Raw genomic sequence first — 19,885 nt, forward strand, 5'->3', positions numbered from 1 at the left:
GTTTATAATAGAAGAAGTTCTATCCATGAAGATTGAAAATAGAAGTGTTTTAAGATAATCAAAAGAAAATAGTAAACTCCATTTTTAGAGCTATCATTTAACGCCATAATAATCAATAAACTGAAGCTGTTGCAAGATCAAGCTTAACTTAGCTCATATACTTTATAAATCAAAGGAAATTAATGACGTATTATTTTCCAAACTAGGTTATTGTTTATAATTACCTGAAAGCCTTTTGTCACTTATACTCGTAATATGGCCAAAATCCAATGTACCACACTTTATCGCCCTTAAGACGCTTCTAAAACTTTGTAAGCACGTACCAACAAAGTAGCTTGGGACAGCGAATGCTTTGCCTTAAACCAAGCAAATATTTATGAGGAACATTTCGCAGGGTTTGTAAGGAGACTCTTTGGTGTTACAAAATTTTCCAAAAATTCTCCTAACTATCTGCCACAATATACGTAGCACTGAGCTGGCAGGGCTTCCTACAAACAACACACAATCCAAAAAGCTGAAAAGCATGTGTGCGTGTTTTCGCCAGCTGATTTCCAACAAGCTTCATCACTCGCATTTCACAATTCAACAAAATTGTACATTTTTCATTTATTTAGGTATGTAATCAAATTAACACCTAAGCAAAAGCGTAAAATTGGAAATTTATTTCTATTGAAATTGTGCAACCACAAAAATATTGTGGTTTATAGCGAAAATATTTATATTTTTATTAAGTGATGTTGATTTTATTCATAAATAACTGTGCTAATGCGAAAAATGCCAACTGCGGCAAAATATGATTTTTGCCAATTATCTCATTAAATTCGGTGTCAATGGTAACGGTAGGTATTTTTTATTTTGTGTTTTGTTGTTTGAAGTTCTGAATAATTTTTTAATACTTTACATTGCCCTTTAAACCGATTTAAGTTTCACCTTTTATTACAAATGGAAAAATCCACTTTGTTTGCCTAAACTTCAATTTCAACAGCACACTTGTGTTTCAACAACATCATATCAACCAGCAATTCTCACATTTTTAATGAAATTCTTATTTAGTTTTTTTTTTTAGTATTATAGAAGCAGATATTCGTTGTAATTTGGACTGTAGTAGTAAATTCAGTCAAGCATTTGACTGCCAAATAAAATGGTTTCGTCCGAAATTATTTTATTTCATTTTTTAATCAGCTTTTTCGCTTATCAATTAAGCTTTTGTGTCTTTGACTTTCTCTCTTTGAAATCCTACAGCTCAAAGGTACTTTACGGCATCGCTTTGACTTTAGACGCATATTTCTCAGAATTGTTCACTCTACAAAAGTGCACAGTACAACAAAGTCGTAGCTCACATCGGCGAGGTGTTACGGGGCTCTAAACCTGATTTTTCCATGAAATTCGCATTTTTTTTATATAAGTATTTAGCAAAAGACAAGAGCTATAGAAAACAGATTCATGACAAACTTGTAGGAAATTTTATTTGCTACAAAAAAAAATACAAGGTCAAAACCGCTATCATTAATACTTCTCGAGATATTCGGCTTTTTAAGTAAGGCTTTCTAGAACTTTTACAGATGGTATGTATTAAAACGTGGTTTCGCCTTTGGTTTTTGATTATCAATCACCACCCTCATTCTGCTGACAAAAACTTTTTCAAAGCAACCCAGTAAAAATTAATAATCAATAGATAAGTATAAAAAATATTATAAATAAAGATAAAAATTATATTTTTGCATTTTTTATTATATTCACAAAAGAGCCTTTTTTCTTAGGAATCTCACCGTCCGCCCACATCTTGCAATACATCTTTAACTGCAACATGTTAAAGGAAACCACACTCACACACAGACATCACAAAATATGTCACCTCATTTTTTCCTTTTTGCTATTTTCTTTTCATTGCGTCTGTCTCTCTTTTGTATTTCCTGTTCAATTCTCAACAGCTCGCCTCTTTCAGTGTTTTTTTTTTTTTGTTTCTTTGCTTAAGCCACAGGTGGGTTGTTGTCATCTCTGACAGACAAGTGATTTTCATCTGTGACTGCTGTCACAACGAAATTGAATAAATTGAAAACAGCTGGAGGCGAAGACGGATTACATGTTGTGTATGAATGGATGAAACGTGGAAAAAATAAGAAAACGGAACTATGAAAGGATTGCAATTCAGTTCAAAGGATGCTCGGGATATAAGTAATAAAGGAAAGAGGCATATTTATGAAAGCCAGGAATGCAAGTTCAAGGTAATAGCAACGCATATAGGTACATACATAAGTTTGTATGTAAAAGTAACTGAATGAATGGAGGAGAAGAACTGAATGACACATTTTCAACAGGTTTATCGACTTTCTCGCACAACTCTTTAAGTGAAACGCACACATACATATGCAAATTTATAAATTTTGCTCAAGAGAGTGTATCTGTCTGTCTTCTTGCTCCTATGATTTACATGATTTCAACACACATATAGACATCTAATAAAATTCTTGCTAAGTCCGCCATTAGCTGGCTATAAAAGTGTGTTACTTCAGCAGACTTTCGCAGCCGTAAAATCAGTCGTAAAACAGTAACGCGTAAGTCTATAACACAGGGTGCACTTGGTGCTATGCAAATGCGAAAAAATCGTTACTAGGTACGTTTTACGATTACATACACACATATACATATGTTCTTATATACTATATATTCATGTATATGAGCAACAAGAACGGGAAAAGTATATTAATGTCAAAGTTGAAGTTTTATTGGCATTTCAACAGAAATTTACGACTAGAAATCTCTCAAAAATTGACAGTGAAAATCCGTTGAGCGTTTGGCATTTCCGATAAGCAGCCGAATGGTAATTAAATTACACGAAGATAGCGGCAAAGCACGTAGAGACGAATTTGAAAGAAAATAATCAATTTTGGAGAAGTTTATCAAGAGCAATGTGCGTGAGCAGGAAATAGGAACAGAATCTGAATAAAATATTCAAGCTCAAAGAAGCAAAATTATTTGCCAAAAATAGATATACATAAATATCAGAAAAATGACTTCTTTTAAAACTGCATTTGGTAGCATAAAAATATTAATATTTCAAATCAGGTGGCAACTTTATCTCGCCACATTTTATGATTAAAACTATTTAAATTGAAATCATGTCAAATCACAATAGTGCTAAATTTTAATACTTTAGCTAGTTAAAATTTAATTGATACTTATGAAGTATGGCAACACTGTTCAAATTTTAACTCAAAACTTAGCTTTTAGTAGCATACAAAATTACTTCAGGCACTTTGCCAACTTTTTACTAATTTAGACAAATTAGGTGGCAACTCCATAAAGCATAATTTTTATAGGCAAAAAATTACATAATCTTTTTAGTCAAATAATCACTCTTTAGGTAATCATATTGTCCAATTCTAGTAAATTTCATGTTATTTCTTAATTATTGCAATTAGCAATAACAAAAAAATTTGTATTTTAAAAAAGGTGGCAGCTTCAAATTGAGGCATTTATTTTAACACCTTCGAAATATAATTAATTTATAATTACAATTATGTTAATTATAGTATTTTAATTATTTAAAATATACTTCCAATTTTGTAAGTCTGGCAACACTATAGATATTTTTACTCAAATTTTTCTTTAAATGATGTTGTCCAATTCTAGTAAATTTCATGTTATTTCTTAATTATTGCAATTAGCAATAACAAAAAAATTTGTATTCCAAAAAAGGTGGCAGCTCCAAATGGTGGCATTTTATATTAATACTTCCGACATATGCCATAAGTAATTTAAACTTACAATTATGTTAATTATAGTATTTTAATTGTATAAAAAATATTCGAAATTTATTAAGTATGGCAACACTACCGATATTTTTACTCAAATTAATAATTTAGTCAAAAAATATTCCAATATTGTATAATTTTAAAAAATTTAGTGTTACTTTAATTTTAAATGTTTTCTTAATTAATGTATTGGCAACATCAGACAAAAAAAATATTTCTCAAATCATGTGGCAGCCTTACATGATAGCATTTTATATTAATATTTTTCATATAGCGGTCATTTAAAATCACAATTATGCTGATTGTAGCATTTTAATTATTTGAAACATATGCGAAAATTATTAAATGTGGCAACACTGTCTAAATTTTTATTGCAAACTTTACTAAGGATTATACTGAAAGTTTTTGCTACACATTTCCAATTATGATTTTTTTTAACTTTTAAAAATTAGGTGGCAACTCTTTAAAATATAATTTTTGTAATAAAAAATTATTTTGTTGATACTCATACCCATCATTCAATTTTAGTAAATTTCATTCTCAGTTCCTTAATTAGTAACATATGGCAACCCTTCATTTGCAGCTTTAATATCTATTTTATAACTTCAATTTCATTACTTTCAATGCCTCAGTTGCGTAGTTAACACCAACCCAAATGCATTCCCTTGATAATGAAAAACTAATAGCAAAGCAGAGCACGTTCTAATTGGAAAATGAAAACACATTAAAAATAATTAAAACTTATGGAAACTCTATATTGCAGGTGCAAACTCCACCCACAAACCTTAACCCACACATACACACGCAGGCACAAGCATGGTACATGCACCACCTCTAACATCACCTCTACCACGTTGCATAAAATTCCAACTCCCAACCAATCAAGAGTTCTAAGTTCAGTTTTTTAATAATTCTTCCACGTTTCTTCGCGCACTAGTCAGTGGATTCCCACGCATGTTCGGGGAGCTAAATTAATGTCAATTAACTGTTAGCTGCCGGTGAAAATTGCAATAAAATTTAATTGCTTTTCATTGCGCCTTTTAATTTGCTGTTTTCTTGTTTTCCACACTTTGTTGTTGTTGTTGATTTTTCAGTTCTCATATCTAAACTTTTATTAATTCATTTTGCGCACTTTTTTAATTTCATTTTCTCGCCATTAATGAATTTCCGTTATGCTACGCTCCGTTTCACTAGCATTTTTTGTTCGCTTTGAGCTTTTAATTTGATTTATGAAGCGTTAAAAATCGCATTTTATTATTTATTGGCTCAATATCGATAACAATTTCGCTTTTGGTTTGGATAATCGTCCATCTATCGCGCCTCAATTGTGTGAGCGTGAGAGCTTTTTTCCTGATTATTTTTTGGCTATCATAGTGGAAAGAAGTCATTTGTAGGCGGTTTCTAAGCAAATACAAGTATGCTGGGGAAAGAGTATCGTTTCGTTTGAAAGTATACGTGGGTTGGGTGGGGAGTCCCTGTGGGCTCATGTTCATTATCGAAAATCCAAGTTTAAGTCGTCAGTGGCATCATATTTGAAACAAATTTTAACCCTTTTTCACCCTCTTTTCTAAATGATTCCGCCTAAGGAGAGTGAATTAAGAGTAGTTTACGTCTCAAATCGCGCTAGTTGAATAAAATCTCTTCCCACTACCGACCATATATAGTAAGGTATGAAGTAAGAGTGCAAGGAAGGCTTTGTCGGTAGTATTATTGCTCACTCAGCTAAGGTTATATGCAGTTACAGAACAAACAGTAAATCTCGCTTAAATGCCGCACGAAAATACCTGCTTTTAGAGGGACTTGAGCTTGTTGTGTACTTAAAAAAGCCCGTTTAAATCTTTCGTGCGAAAACTAAGCCTAAAAACAGTGGTATTTTAATGGTTCGGTACTTCAGCGGGTTTTACTGTAATTAATAACATTCCATAACATCTTTCAGAGGCGACATATCGGACAAAATTGTCTCTAAAAGCCTTTTCTTTCGTTCCTTTCCTTTCTGTGCACACAACTAAATGTAGGTTATTCTCTCAATTGTCTCACTAACTCCCCTGCTCTATATTCCACTTTTTTTGCTTCCAAGTATTATGGTATTACATTAATGTTATATTATATCAAAAAATCGATTTCAAATAATAAAATATCGATTTTAAAAAAATGTCGCTAGAAAATAACACGTTATCGATTTAAGTTTATCGGTTATCGATTTTAATTTCTCGATTAACAATTTAAAATGTAACACGTGGGACTTAATCTTGACCCTTAATCTCCAATCAGAGACATTCAAATGGATTTTACAAAACATTGAAAAAAAAAAATCGGTTTAAAACTATCAATTATCGATTTAAAAGTTTAAGTTATCAATTTAAGTTTGGCAATTGTGGACTAAAAAAATATAAGCGATTCAATGCAATTATCGATATAAATTGATCGATTATCGAATTAAAATTATCGATTATTGAATAAGTTATCGATTTAAAAAATTTCGATTCAAAATTAATGTGTAAATGTGTAAAACACGATGTAAAAATTACTTTCGATTTTTTAGAACCACCTTAATGTACACACGCCTAACTAAAAATAAATAAATTATTTTCGATAAAAAATTCCTAAAAGCACTTCACACGCCACATATTTTTGAATTTAATTAACAATTTGATGTTAACATTTTGCCACGCATAAATAAATTTTATTTCCAAATAATCAAATTTTTTGTGTCCACGAGCCTCAAAGCTAAATGTCCGAAGTCTGTCTCTTTCAATGAATCATTGATTAGCGTGAAAATGCGCGGCATGCGCTTGTTATCTTTCAGCTTTTATTATTCGTCAGCTAATATGCATATTTCGCTTTTTATTAAGCTTTGTGTTAACAATTTTAGTGCATAAATTTTTTATAAGAATTTAACAACAGATCATAAAAAAGGTTTATAAAAAGTACATTAGTGAAAGTCAGGCAAAAACAATGTTTTTGTGAATTCATGATTGGAATGTGAAAAATGTTCAAATTAATTCTTTTATCGTTGTATTTTAATATGCACATAATTTATTATGGCAACGCGCAAGCAATCAACGATATAAAATCACTCATACGCCCGGGTGGACGACAGATATGAATATATCGTATAAGGGCTTCTGTTTAGCTGTTTTGTTGCTTTTTGTGAGCATATTTTTTGTGTAACGGTGAACTTTGTATATAAAAATTATATGAGGACAAAAACAACAACTTTGTATATCATTTTAACTACTAACCTAAAAAACTTAATAAATAAAAAATAAATATATTAATGGCTTGTATGTGACATACACGGTATTAATCAGAAAAAACGTTAATTTTGGTTGGGCCACAGCTATAATACCCGTCGCATTGCATTTTTTATAACATTGAAGGGTATACAAAGATTATTTTCTTGATTTTTTCGGTCAGCTTGTATGACAGCTATATGCTATAGTTGTCTAATCTGAACAATATTTTCGAAGATTGCAGTGTAGTCCTTAGAAATAATTTTCGCCAAATATAGCGAAGATATCTTGTGAAATAAAAAATGTTTACATACAAGCACTCGATTCTGATCGACCAGTTTGTACAGCAGCTATATGCAATAGTTGTCCGATCTGAACAATTTTTCCAAATATTGCATATTTGCTTTCGGCAATAATTTTTGCTAAATTTCGTGAAGATATCTCATCAATTAAAAAAGTTTTTCATACAAAAACTTGATTTGATTGATCAGTTTTTATGCCATATGCTTTAGGGCTCCCGATATTAGCTGTTCTGACAAATTTGTTGTTTTTTGAGGACAAAATAACAACTGCAAAATTTCAGATCGATATCTTAAAAACTGAAAGACTAGTTCGCGTATATATAAACAGACAGTTGAATATAGCTAAATCGAAGCTTGTAATGCTGATTATTTATATATCTTATGTATTGTCTATATTATTTTATAATGCCTAGGTGTCCTTTAAAAATGAAAAACTACACCGTAACTCAGATTAGGTACAATGAAGCATTGCCTTTCACATCCGCTTCAACCTATCGCTCTCACATTTCGCTCCTCACCCATTTCACTCTTCACTCATCTTTCTCTACTTTGTCATTTAAGCTCATCTTAAATATCATCGCCCTAAACATCATTACCGTAATTATTATTTAATTACACGAGTTTGCCGTACTCTACACGTTTCACTCAAGCATTTTGAAGCGCTCAATTACACCTGTGTTACTTTACTACCTTGTTCTTGTTGTTGTTCTAATGTCATACAAACTGCTGACATGCTAAATTATTAAATTTTACACTTCATTTAGCGGCGGCTGGCCTCAACTCTTACGGATGGTGGATTAGCTGCTGGCACGAGTTGTGGCCGTCGGCTAAATACTTTTGTCCCAAGGGAGCATTCAAATTCACTTTGCACTTAATTATTTTACTATTCCGCGAAAGTTTTTGAAAATTTAATCAGTTCGGTGGATCTAACAAAGTTGACCATTTCACTGTAATTATAAATATAATACCTAGTAAACTTATAAACGCATATATACATATGTATATGTATACTAGGGTGTTTTTTTTAACTAATATTTTTTTCAGTCCCGTTACGAAATTTCCTTGGAAATACCCTTGAAAAAATTCCCTGAAAATTTTAGCCCTTAATATTAACATTAAGAACTGGACCAAGGCATGTAAAAATTTTCCATAGAAAATACACTACAATCGTGATTTTTTATCTTTAAATTCCTACAGATCAGAGGTATTTTATGGCATCGCTTTGACTTTAGACGCATATTTCTCAGAATTGTTCACTCTACAAAAGTGTCCAGTGCAACAAAGTCGTAACTCACACCGGCGAGGTAGTACGGGGCTCTAAACCTGATTTTTCCATGAAATTCGCATTTTTTTGTATATATCTCGTAAATGACAAGAGCTATAGAAAAAATGTTCATGACAAACTTGTAGGAAATTTTATTTGCTACAAAAAAGGTCCGAGGTCAAAATCGCTATCATTAATACTTCTCGAGATATTCGCCTTTTTAAGGAGGCTTTATAGAATTTTCATGGATGGTATGTAATAAAAAATCTCCTGTTACCATTCGCTTCAGATATGGTTCGATTTCATTCCTTTTAAGCGAAGAATCGCAGATGTTAATTCGGTCCATTAAATGTTTCACAGACAATTCATGTTGTACCCAAGTAGCCAGGCTTTTTTTAAAGGTTCAAAACTATTTGATGATGAAGGTTAAATTCCTTCGCGATGTCATGGCTGCTTATGTGACGGTTCTGGTCAATATTTTCCATTATTTCATCGACTTTTTCAACGATAGGTCGACCAGAGCGAAGTGCGTCTTTCACATCAAACTTTCCAGAACGGTAGCGAGCGAACCATTGTTCTGCTACACGAACTGATACAGCATCGTCCACATAAACTTTGCAAATTTTATTGGTTGCTGGCGTGGCATTCTTAACTTTTTTATACAAAAATTTCCAAATATAGCGAATTTCTTCATTGTTTTCACTCATTTTTGAACAGCTGTAACTTTTTTAAACTTCTCCGAAATTAATATAATTTTGGTTAAATGAAGCTTAAAATCTTACCTTTCTAACATTATATAGTATGACACAATATGACTGGAGATATACGACTGCGACGACATCTATTGACAAAATACGAAAAGACTTTTTCGACTAGCAAATATTATTTGAAAAATTTTTAAATTTGTTAACCCAGTCTTGTTTTAAATATCGAATGAAAAACAATTATGTAATGGCTTTTCCTATTGTATGCACTTTCGTTTGCCCTTCGGATCATTAATCGGATCGAAAACAAGTTTTCAAAAATTCAAAAACTGAATCAAAAGTCAAATAACTTTAACACAAAACTAACTTTCAGGTCGCAGCTAACGAAATTTGGTACTAAAATACGAATATCTGAATGATAATTGGTTTTAAGGTAATTTGTCGTCTGATCAAATTTGACCCGGACTAGTCCATCTAAACTGAGCGCGTAAACGTAATCGATAAAAAATGTTTCCATGCATGGTACATAGTAAACTTTTGTTATGTTCATATGAAATTTGATTCTCATACAAGTATGTCGATTGGTATATGTTTGACAGCTGCTTGTTTGCGAATAGAAAGGTTTTCTGCCGATTTTTACCATGTGAAAAATATGAACAAAGAGTTTGCTTAACATTTGGTGTTTTCAATGAAATCGTGGCTATGGAAACATTCAAAAAATTAATAAAATGACTTATGAAGTCTACTTTATCACGAACACAAGTACTTGAATGAGACAAAGCATACCGTGAAAATCGTGAAGTCATCGAAAGCTTGCCTCTTCCGGGTAGCCCATTCACCATTTAATTTGTTAATGACGATACCAGCGAAGAAGTGAAAGAAACTGTGACTTAGAGTCATCAAGTTGAAATTAGAATAACAGCAGAGGATCTCAAGACCGGTCCTGGACCGACTCAACATATTTTGGTTAATGTTTTTGGATAAAAAATGTGTCAATGTTGTACCTGAATATTTTACCAAAACGACGCCGAGTTCAGCTGCGGATCCTATATTCATCAAACGCCTCATTTCTGATAAGAAGAACATTTGTTTAACATTTTTTACTTTCTCACTCTCATACCCTTGTCTCATACTATACCTGACTGCGAAGTACATGTAATGATTACATAAGTACAAGTTTCCTGTTAACACAAACAAGTCACGGCCACGAGTACAAGCACAAGTAAACAGAGTAAAACGAAAATAGCAACAAATCAGGGAAAAAGTATTAATGCGATTTAAATATTAACGGCAACAAACTCATTTGCATATGTAAGTAGCTGCAGATGAATGCGAAGAGCACTCGACTGTGCACGAGCAGCCGCCCAAATCAAGACGTATACAAGCGTATATATGGGGGTGCCACGAATAAATTGATGTAACAACAGGCAGATAAGAAAGTCTTAATAGCAAATTTATATAAATGATGGCACACTTACCTTTTTACCAGCGTGAGCGTTGTAGTAAGCTGGACACAAACGCTGCCCGACGTCAAACTGTTATGCAACAGATGTAACACTGACGCTTAGAAAAGCTGCTATGATGGTTTATTTTATTATTATGTAATTTTATTTCTTTATATGCTTTTCTTTGCGATTTTTGTTTACTTTTCTTGTGTTTTTTGCTTACTTTTCTTGTGCCTTTTATTTGCTTTTCATTTCTTATTTATGTTGTTGCACGTTTGGCGCTACTTGCTGAAGTAGCGGCGCGTGTCAGCAGGAGCTTTGTTGCACTTGTTCTTTTATCGTTTTTGGTTGTAATATTTGTTGTTGTATTTTTAGTTGCTTGTAATTTTTTCTTGGCTGCTCTTTCTGCCAGCTGATAACAAAATGCGCGCTTTTTTCCGCTTAACACTCGGTTTTTCTCATTCTCTTCCACACTTTCCCACACATTTTCTTCGCGGATAATCTTTTCCGCGCATGAAATCCTACTCTTTATATGATTTCTCGCTTTTGTTAAGCAAATTTTGCCGCTTTTTATATTTTGCCTCGTTTTTTTGTTCGCTGCTCTGTCGCAAATCCGCCACGTCTAAGCGCTACAATAACAAAGCACATCAATCACATTAGCGCCAAACGAGACGTGGACGTCGCCTTTGTCACGCTTAGTCGGGTACTGTACATATGTATTGCGCACTGGTGTTTGCTTGTTGCTTTATCACAAGTTCTAAATATGTTTCACTGCTTATGATATGAATTTGTTGTTGTTGTCGCAAAATTTCCATATATATTGTATAGTGGCTGAATGGTTAAAGGCAAATATTAAAATTTAGTATTCACTGCAAGCCTCACAAGCACGAACTAAACGCATACAAGCATATTTATTCTTGTGCGCGCCTTAAAGTATGCAAATGTAAGCGAAAAATGTATGTTTGCGCTTGATTGCCGTTAGTGCTGTGCCTTTTCAGCATATTTTTGTATGCATGGGAGCACATACAAACATACATACATACACATATATGTACATATACATATGTGAGTATGTTTGCGCTGCTGTGTACACTCCACCAGCGCTTTGAAGCAAGCGCCAGCAGCCGCCACCGCCGCCGGCATCAAATTTACAAATGTTTTGGTTTCACTTTTCCTCCACCACCACAACAATGCGCTTACATAAATTTATTATTTATTTAATTTCCTTTGTGCATATGATTTTATGCGCGCTTTTGTTATTATTTTCCATCTCTGCTTTCGTTTGCCCAAAAAATGTGTTAAATTTCACTTTCAATTGGCAACTGTCATCCGGCATTTGCAGCATTTATTGTCGCCAGCCACCACTTGCTGCTTGCTCTCAGTATATAAAAATCAAATGCACGCTTTAAACCGTTTTTTTGGCACACATACAAGTATAAATGTTTGCTTGCTTGTGCCATTCCCCAGCGTTTACCCAATTTCACTTAAACAAATTGTGCACATAAATTCACACAGCATTTTCCGTCATTGTCACATTTATGCGTTTTATGTTGCGTTTAGTGCAAATTGTAATTTAATGAGTTTGGAAGCCGATTTTGTTGGCGAAATAAGAAAATGAAATAATATTCAGCCTGTCAAAATGTGTGAAGGAAAGAGGAGAAAAAGGACATGATTAAGATTTATTATGTGCATGAGAAAAAATTATGAAAAATTCTGTGCTTAGAAGCTATAGCGGTTATGTTTTCCGCAAATTTGTGCGCCAAAAATTAAGCAGTAAGGATTAGTATTTGTTTCGGATTTAACTTGTCATTGGACAGCTGGGCGTATACGTAACATTTATTACAAATTGAAACAAGCAAAAAACAAGAAAACCCGTTAAGTTTGGCTGCATATAGGATATATAGGTATTAATATCCTAACAATACCCTTCAGAGATGTATTTTTTATAATATAAAAGGGTATAAAAATATATTTAACTTGATTTTGTTCGGTAAGTTTGTATGGCAGCTATATGATATAGTGGTCCAATCCGAACAATTTTTTAGGAGATTGTAGCATTGTCTTCAACGATATTATATGCCAAATTTCTTGAAGATATCTCGTCAAATAAAAAAATTTTCCATACAAGGATTAGATTTTGAGCGATCAGTTTGTACGGCAGCTATAAGCTATAGTAATCCGATTTGAACTGTTTCTTCAGAGATTATAGTGTTGGCTTGGTTAATAACTCCTACCAAATTTTGTGAATATTTCTTGTCAAATAAAGAAGTTCTCCATACAAGAACTTGATTATCAGCGATCAGTTTGTATTGCAGCTATGTGCTATAGTGGTCCTATCTGAATAATATGTGCGGAAATTGCACAGTTGCTTTGAACAATATTCCATGCCAAATTTCGTGAAGATATCTTGTCAAATAAGTTCTTGTTTCATACAAGAGCTTAATTTTCATCGATTACTTTGTATGATAGCTATAAGCTATAGTGATCCGAAATTAACGGTTCAGACATATGAGCAGTGTCTTGGAGAGAAAGGCATGTATGCAAAATTTCAGATCCATACATTTCGGTAAAAGTTTTACCAAATTTAATGTTGGCTCTTTGTTCGAAGCTCATTTTCGCACCGATAACACAAACATACTGACCCTTAAAACGCAATAACTTCACTTCCAATCAATGAAATGTCATAAAATTCTCACTGGACAATTGATGAAGATAGCAGATTCTAACGCACCAGTCGACATGTAGATGGCGCCACCAGGGGGTGCTAAATTCAGAAAGTTTACTTTGGAACCCACCACTGTAGCAATTTTTGTGACAGCAAATTTGGTGCCAAACTCCAATAAAAATTCTCACCAATAAAGGTTAATCTCCAAAAATATCAATATTCAATGAAAAATATCCTAAACGACTTCCTTTTACTCAACAAGTCCATTTTGATTAACAGAAAAAGAAACAAAGTTTTCGGAGAGCTGATATGTAAATCAAACAAGCAAGTTCAAATTACGCTCTTGAGTTGGATGAAGTAAGTACTACGAAAAATCAAAAGCAAGATAAACCTAAACCGTAGATCGGAAATCTAAACTCGCTTTTTGCTAATTTTTAGTTTTTAATTTAAAGTTTTTACAGGCTTGTTCAAGTTGCATTATTGACATATTTACCTTATACTTCTCGTTTTGAAGCAAAGTTTTCATAGAGCCTCAGACTTGAACTGAAACTGTACTATTCATATATTTCAAATCACTCTTAATTTTCATTTATGAAATTATTTTCTTTCCACTTTAGTTGCAAGTGCCGATTAAATTTCTGCTTTCAACAACTTTCAAAAGCATCGAGTAATCTTTAAACGTATTCTATTTTCAATTTTTGCAGTCTAAGTGAAATTTAAATTTCTACAGAAGTATTGAATTCGAAACAGTAATCAGGTTAAAAGCTTACATTTTACCATCATCTCTCTTGCTCTTTATTTGCTCTTCTATGCACAGTAAGTAAAGACAATTTTAATAACGATTCAATATGTTCACACTAAAAGAAATTTCAAAGGCTTTTAACTAAATTACATCTATTTTTAAAACAACATCGCAACATATTTTATTGCAACGTGTGTTCTAAGTAGAGGTACTTTTTTCAACAGCCTTTTTTGGCAGATCACGCGTGAGTCGTGTCAAGCTGTCATGTTATTTTTGTTCAGTATTGTTTAGCAACTCATCCTGGAACGACCTACGACTGAATAACGCTGTAACCATTCAACTTTATGATGAAAATTTGCGTTCTGTAAAGAATGTGTTTTGCGTTTTTTTTTCAATCTAGTGGACCTACTCAGCGTACTATTCCCAATACCATCACCCATCTAGAGACCCTGCATTCATTATTAGATACTATTCTACCGAATACACCATGTCCAGTGAAGAAAATATAGCAGCCGAAGCTGAGAGAGTACATGAAGACCATGGAGAGTCGATTGGGCACCGTTCGTAGCAACGCGGAATGACATATTGAACGACGTATGAAAAGCGTACAGCTTGAGCAAGAACTGAAGCCGCTCAACCTTCCCAAGCGACATCGCTTCGGTCTATAGGCTCATCAACTTGGCGACACAAACTAGTTACTGAGTTGTTGAGATATCGATCTGGAAATCTACACATGTTCTTTTCTATCTAAGAAGCCACTCATTTGTTGGAATCGCCGATATCGAACCACTCTTGCATATGGCTGTTCTCCATACTGATCAATCCAAGTCCAGTGCTTGTATGGACTTATATTTTATTATTCCAGTTATCTTCACAAATTTTGTCATGAATTATTGCTTATGAGAACGCCGCAATCTGAGAACAAATTGTTCAGGTCGGGCCAGTAGAGCATAGCTATATAAAAACTGATCGGTCGAAAGTAAGTTGTCATTCTCAAAAAAAAAAAAATCGATAATTTATATTCACGATATTTGACAAGGAGTATTACCCAAGAACTGTATAGTCCATAGATAAATTGCTCGTACAACTGGAAATACTAATTGACCGATCAAAATGAAGTTCTTGCGTGCAAAGTTTCTTTATTTGTGTTAACGTGTTTTTTTTTGGTTTTTTTTTTTTTTGAATTAACAATTTTTTAACTTAGTTTGTTTTATAATATTTTATTTCAATTATTCTATTTTATTTTCATTTATTTTATTTTAAACTATTTGTTATTAATTTTATTTAACATATTTACTTTTGTTATATTTATTATTTCATTTCATTTATTTTATTTTATTTTACCGAAGTTAACGTTTTTTTTTAACTCATTTTATTTTATATTTTATTAAAATTATTTTATTTTTAATTATTTTAAATAATTTTTATTAATTTTATTTTATTCCATTATATTTTATTTTGTTTATATTTTTTGTATTATTTTTATGTCATCATATTTTACTTTTTTATTTAATTTAATTTTATTTTTTATATTTGTATTTATTTTATATTTTCTCTTTATTTATTTTATTTTAATTTGTTTTTTTTTATATTTTTTTTATTAAATTTTATTAATTGTATTTTATTTTATTATGTTTTTTTATTTCACTTAATTTTTTATTTATTTTTTTTTCATTTTTATTTATTTTATTTTAATTTTATTTAATTTTATTTTATTTTAATTTTATTTTATTTTATTTTATTTTATTTTATTTTATTTTATTTTATTTTATTTTATTTTATTTTATTTTATTTTATTTTATTTTATTTTATTTTATTTTATTTTATTTTATTTTATTTTATTTTATTTTATTTTATTTTATTTTATTTTATTTTATTTTATTTTATTTTATATTTTATTTTATTTTATTTTACTTTATTCTATTTTTTTTTTTTTTTATTTCACTTAATTTTTTAATTTAATTTTTATTTTAAATTTTATTCAATTTACTTTTTGCCTTTTTGTTATTTTATTTTATTTTATTTTACTTCATTTTATTTCATTTTTATTTATTTTATTTTCCTTTAATTTATTTAATTTTATTTTAGTTTAATATATTTTTTTAGTTTATTTGTATTATATTTAATTTGTTTTTTTTTATATTATTCTATTTTATTTTTATAATGTATTATTTTATTTTTTTTCACCAAAAAGTTTCATCACTCTCAACTTTTTCGTCAATAATTTAATTTCGTCTTCTATTTCTTATTTACACCAAAAGCATTTCACTGCGTTTTATATTTCTCAATTCGCTATAAACTTTTTAATGAGTTATGTCAACTTGCAACTGCCCGAACAAAGCTTCGCTTACGCCAGACTATTCACTGTCGAAAATTGTCACATTTCTGTTCGGGACAGTCACCAAAATTTCACCATTCTTTTACATAGAATTTCTTTTCGAAAACACCATGCCAACAGAGGCAACAGCGCGCGCAGGTGGGCAGTGGTAGCTCAGCTGTTGCTGCTTCTTGCAAGGCCAAGGTAACAAGCAACAACACAAAACACACACACTCGCACGTGTTTCTGAAAAAGAATTTGATTTCTCGCTATTTTCAAGCACTAAAACCAACAACAACAAATATGACTATGTAAAAGTGAATGGTAAGCACGGTTGTAACGGGTTTGTGCGCCTGGTCTTGAATATTTGTGGGGTTACAAGCATTCAGTCACGCAGCAGCAGCAACAACACCAACAGCAATCAAACGCACTTTCCACCATATACCGTATGTTGTTGTGGAATTAATTTATTTTTGTTTTTTTTTCTTTCTTTTTGTTGTTGTGTTTTCTTACGTTCTTTTATTCCTTTTTGAGCTGTCGATAGCACGTCAGACGCAGAAATTAAATTTTTTGGCTTTCAATGGGGGAAAGCAGCAGCAAACACATAGCCTTTGGCTAATTTAGATGAAATTCACTTATTTCACTTTCTCTGCGCACTTTCACTGGTGCTCCATTGGCTTTTCACTTTCATGAAATATTTGATTTTCGATTAAGAATTCTATCAACCAAATTTTAAACGCTTTCTGCACAGCAATATTTTAGATTACAACGGCACATCAACATATCTATGTATGTGTGTATGTAAGCACACATATAGGCATGTAAAGAACGTTTACTTGGAAGTGAGCGCCTCCCTGCTGGGTGGCACTGCGCTTTCCTTTCTCTCTGTGTGTGTGTGCCTGCGGATGTACACTTCCGGCTGCGTTTCACTGTGGACCGCTTTGCGATTTCGTCCGTTAACCACGTCCGTTCTTGTAAGCAACACGTCTGCTACTGTTGCACAGCGCACGAAATAGCAACTTGTGGCTGCCGAGATGCCGAAAACGGGACCGATGTGTGGATGCTGCTGCCAACACGTCGAACAACCACTCTGACTCCGTTGATGCTGTTGCTTCTAAACCCTGACAATATTGTTGCTCTTATTGTTGTAGCGTGATTATACGTTTATGTGTGCAACAACAATAGCGGCAATCAGCTGTTGCGATGTTGAGTCGCCTCGCCAGTGAAGTCTCCAATAAACAGATGAAAGCTTTTGAGAGAAGAGCGCCAAAATAGAATGAAAGTGAGAGCAAATGAGCGCGCGAATGCTGTGCAGCACTGATACCTCTTATCAGTGGACCTCTGTGTTTGACCTCTCACAACTTCAATAACCCTGGCATATTGCATGTATCAGTTCGCTGTTGTTGTTAGTTGTTGTGATGCTGCTATCATTCTTGTCTGCAAAAAAATGATAAAGTTGGACCGAAGCAACAGCCTGTTGAAAGGCGATAATGTGTGCGAGTTTCTTTGCCCATGTCTGTATGTACATATGTATGTGTCTGTGTGTTGCAGTGACAGTTGGTCACATGGTTGTTATATGGAATCATACAAATCATACAATACTCGATGTGATAACAAAAAAAGTCGGAAGGCCTCTCCGAAAAGCCCTTGAAACACAGCGATGGCACAGCTATTGTCAACAGATATGTCTCTTTGGTGATATTGAATTTTAACTACAATAGTAATGTCAAATTGACCATAAATTTTTGAATTAAAAGTTTAGTGAGGTTATGTTGAGGTTGAGCTTGAGTTTAAATTTTCAGTATGACTTTTATGATAAAAAATTTTTGATTGAGTTTAGCGTTTTACAGTAGTGAAACTTCAGGTCTCAAGCCTGGCGCTAAAAGAAGCTTTCAGTATTTCATATTAATACTTTTAACACATTATTTCGCTTGTTTTTGAGTCGATTTTTGTGAAAAAAATTTACACTTAGAATAGCTAAAAAATTCTAAATTACAACCAAAAATATTATTCCTTCGATAAAGGCAGCAGTAGATTTACCTCTCCGGAGAAAAGTGATCATTTATCCAGATAGCAGAACGGCGATACTATTATAGATTTGAACTCATTAACAGTGGGTTCAGAAGTGCCTAACCTTGCTATCAATAGCATCGAGTGTCTTTGTGATAATACTGGTATGGATGCCAGGCCACAGCGGAATCGCAGGAAATTGTAAAGCTGCAGAGCTAGCAAGCAAGAAAAGTCACCCAAGAGCTGCTATCGGTAGAATGGAGTGGTCGTTGCTCCCGTATCCTCTTGTGTTCTACTACTAAACAGTTGGACTTCGCGGGAGCTTGGCCAGCACAGGCCCATTATCGATACCACCACCACCTCCGTGAGGACTACATATATGTACATAGTATTCCACATGCGATCTTTGATCAGCCATCTAGCCTAACCTAACCCATTCCTGCGATCATAACCTGAAAATGTAAATAAGAAGGTCGAGTGAAAATTTGACATTTTCCTCAACGACTCGGAGAACAGCGTTTCCAGCAAAAAGCGTTAAAACTTTTAATAGCCGAATATACTAAGTTAAAAATTCTTTCAAAACAGCTTAAATCAATAAATATATTTATCCCAATAACCGGTGTAGACTTGCCATTTTCAATGAGGCTATATTTTTTTACACTCACTAGTCACTGGTTGGTGTTCTCTATCGGTAGAGGGTATCATTGGTTCATATTTCTTCAAAAATGCCATAATTAATAGCAGTTTCTTGCCTAAATTGGACGATGTTGAAATGGACAACCAGTAGTTCCACGAGCCAATGAAAAAATTAATTTATTGAAGGCAACTTTTGCTGTGTGCCATATCTTCCGTGGTAAGCCCGACCAAGATCGTACCTCCTAACTCCGCTGGATTATCATATATTTACCTCTTTCGTTGAATGAAAATCGTTAGCTGATAATATTTTCAGATTTAGTTCAGTTGTGTTCGACTCTGTGCCACCTAATTAGACTTTATTACGTCTATAATGATCTTAAAATTATTTTCCATTGTAGTTCGTAAAACCAACTAAGTACTAAGTCTAGAGGGGTCCCATTTTGACACCACCTAGGCTAATGTCCACTCACTTTATTGGCTCCTCTATGAATCACCCTGTGCTACGTTTAAAGTTCATCAGTACGAAAAGTTTTATCTGTAGAGCCTCCAAGACCTCGTAACGAAACCATCGAACGATAGGTGCGCTTCAGTTCCTTTATAGAGCTTTAAAATCACAAAGAAAATATTTATAGTCTCCTCCTCTTCTACTTCCTAACAGTTTCTACAATAGTCACTATAAGGCGTTACTAGGCTACTGGCATGTCTGCCTATTAGACAGTGACCTTTTATTACTCCTGCCATAGTTCTTATATAATATCATTCCTTTTAAATTGGGTGGCCCATACTCCATTCATACCACGTTTGCCTGCTTT

At 32.9% G+C, this 19,885-nt stretch overlaps 1 protein-coding gene across 1 annotated transcript in view; it reads right to left on the reverse strand.

Moving 5' to 3' along the window:
* Positions 1-17,512, reverse strand: part of LOC105227793 (potassium voltage-gated channel subfamily H member 8) — a 177,879-nt gene extending 160,367 nt beyond the window's left edge. The window contains exons 1-2 of the mRNA XM_049450662.1: positions 16,941-17,512; positions 10,737-11,534 (exon numbers count right to left, since the gene is read on the reverse strand). The gene's annotated coding sequence lies outside the window, so the exon portion shown is untranslated. The remainder of the gene's footprint in view (positions 1-10,736; positions 11,535-16,940) is intronic.
* Positions 17,513-19,885: the final 2,373 nt, after the last annotated feature.

The sequence above is a fragment of the Bactrocera dorsalis genome, chromosome 3 (genome assembly GCF_023373825.1).
Source record: "Bactrocera dorsalis isolate Fly_Bdor chromosome 3, ASM2337382v1, whole genome shotgun sequence".
Lineage (NCBI taxonomy): Eukaryota > Metazoa > Arthropoda > Insecta > Diptera > Tephritidae > Bactrocera > Bactrocera dorsalis.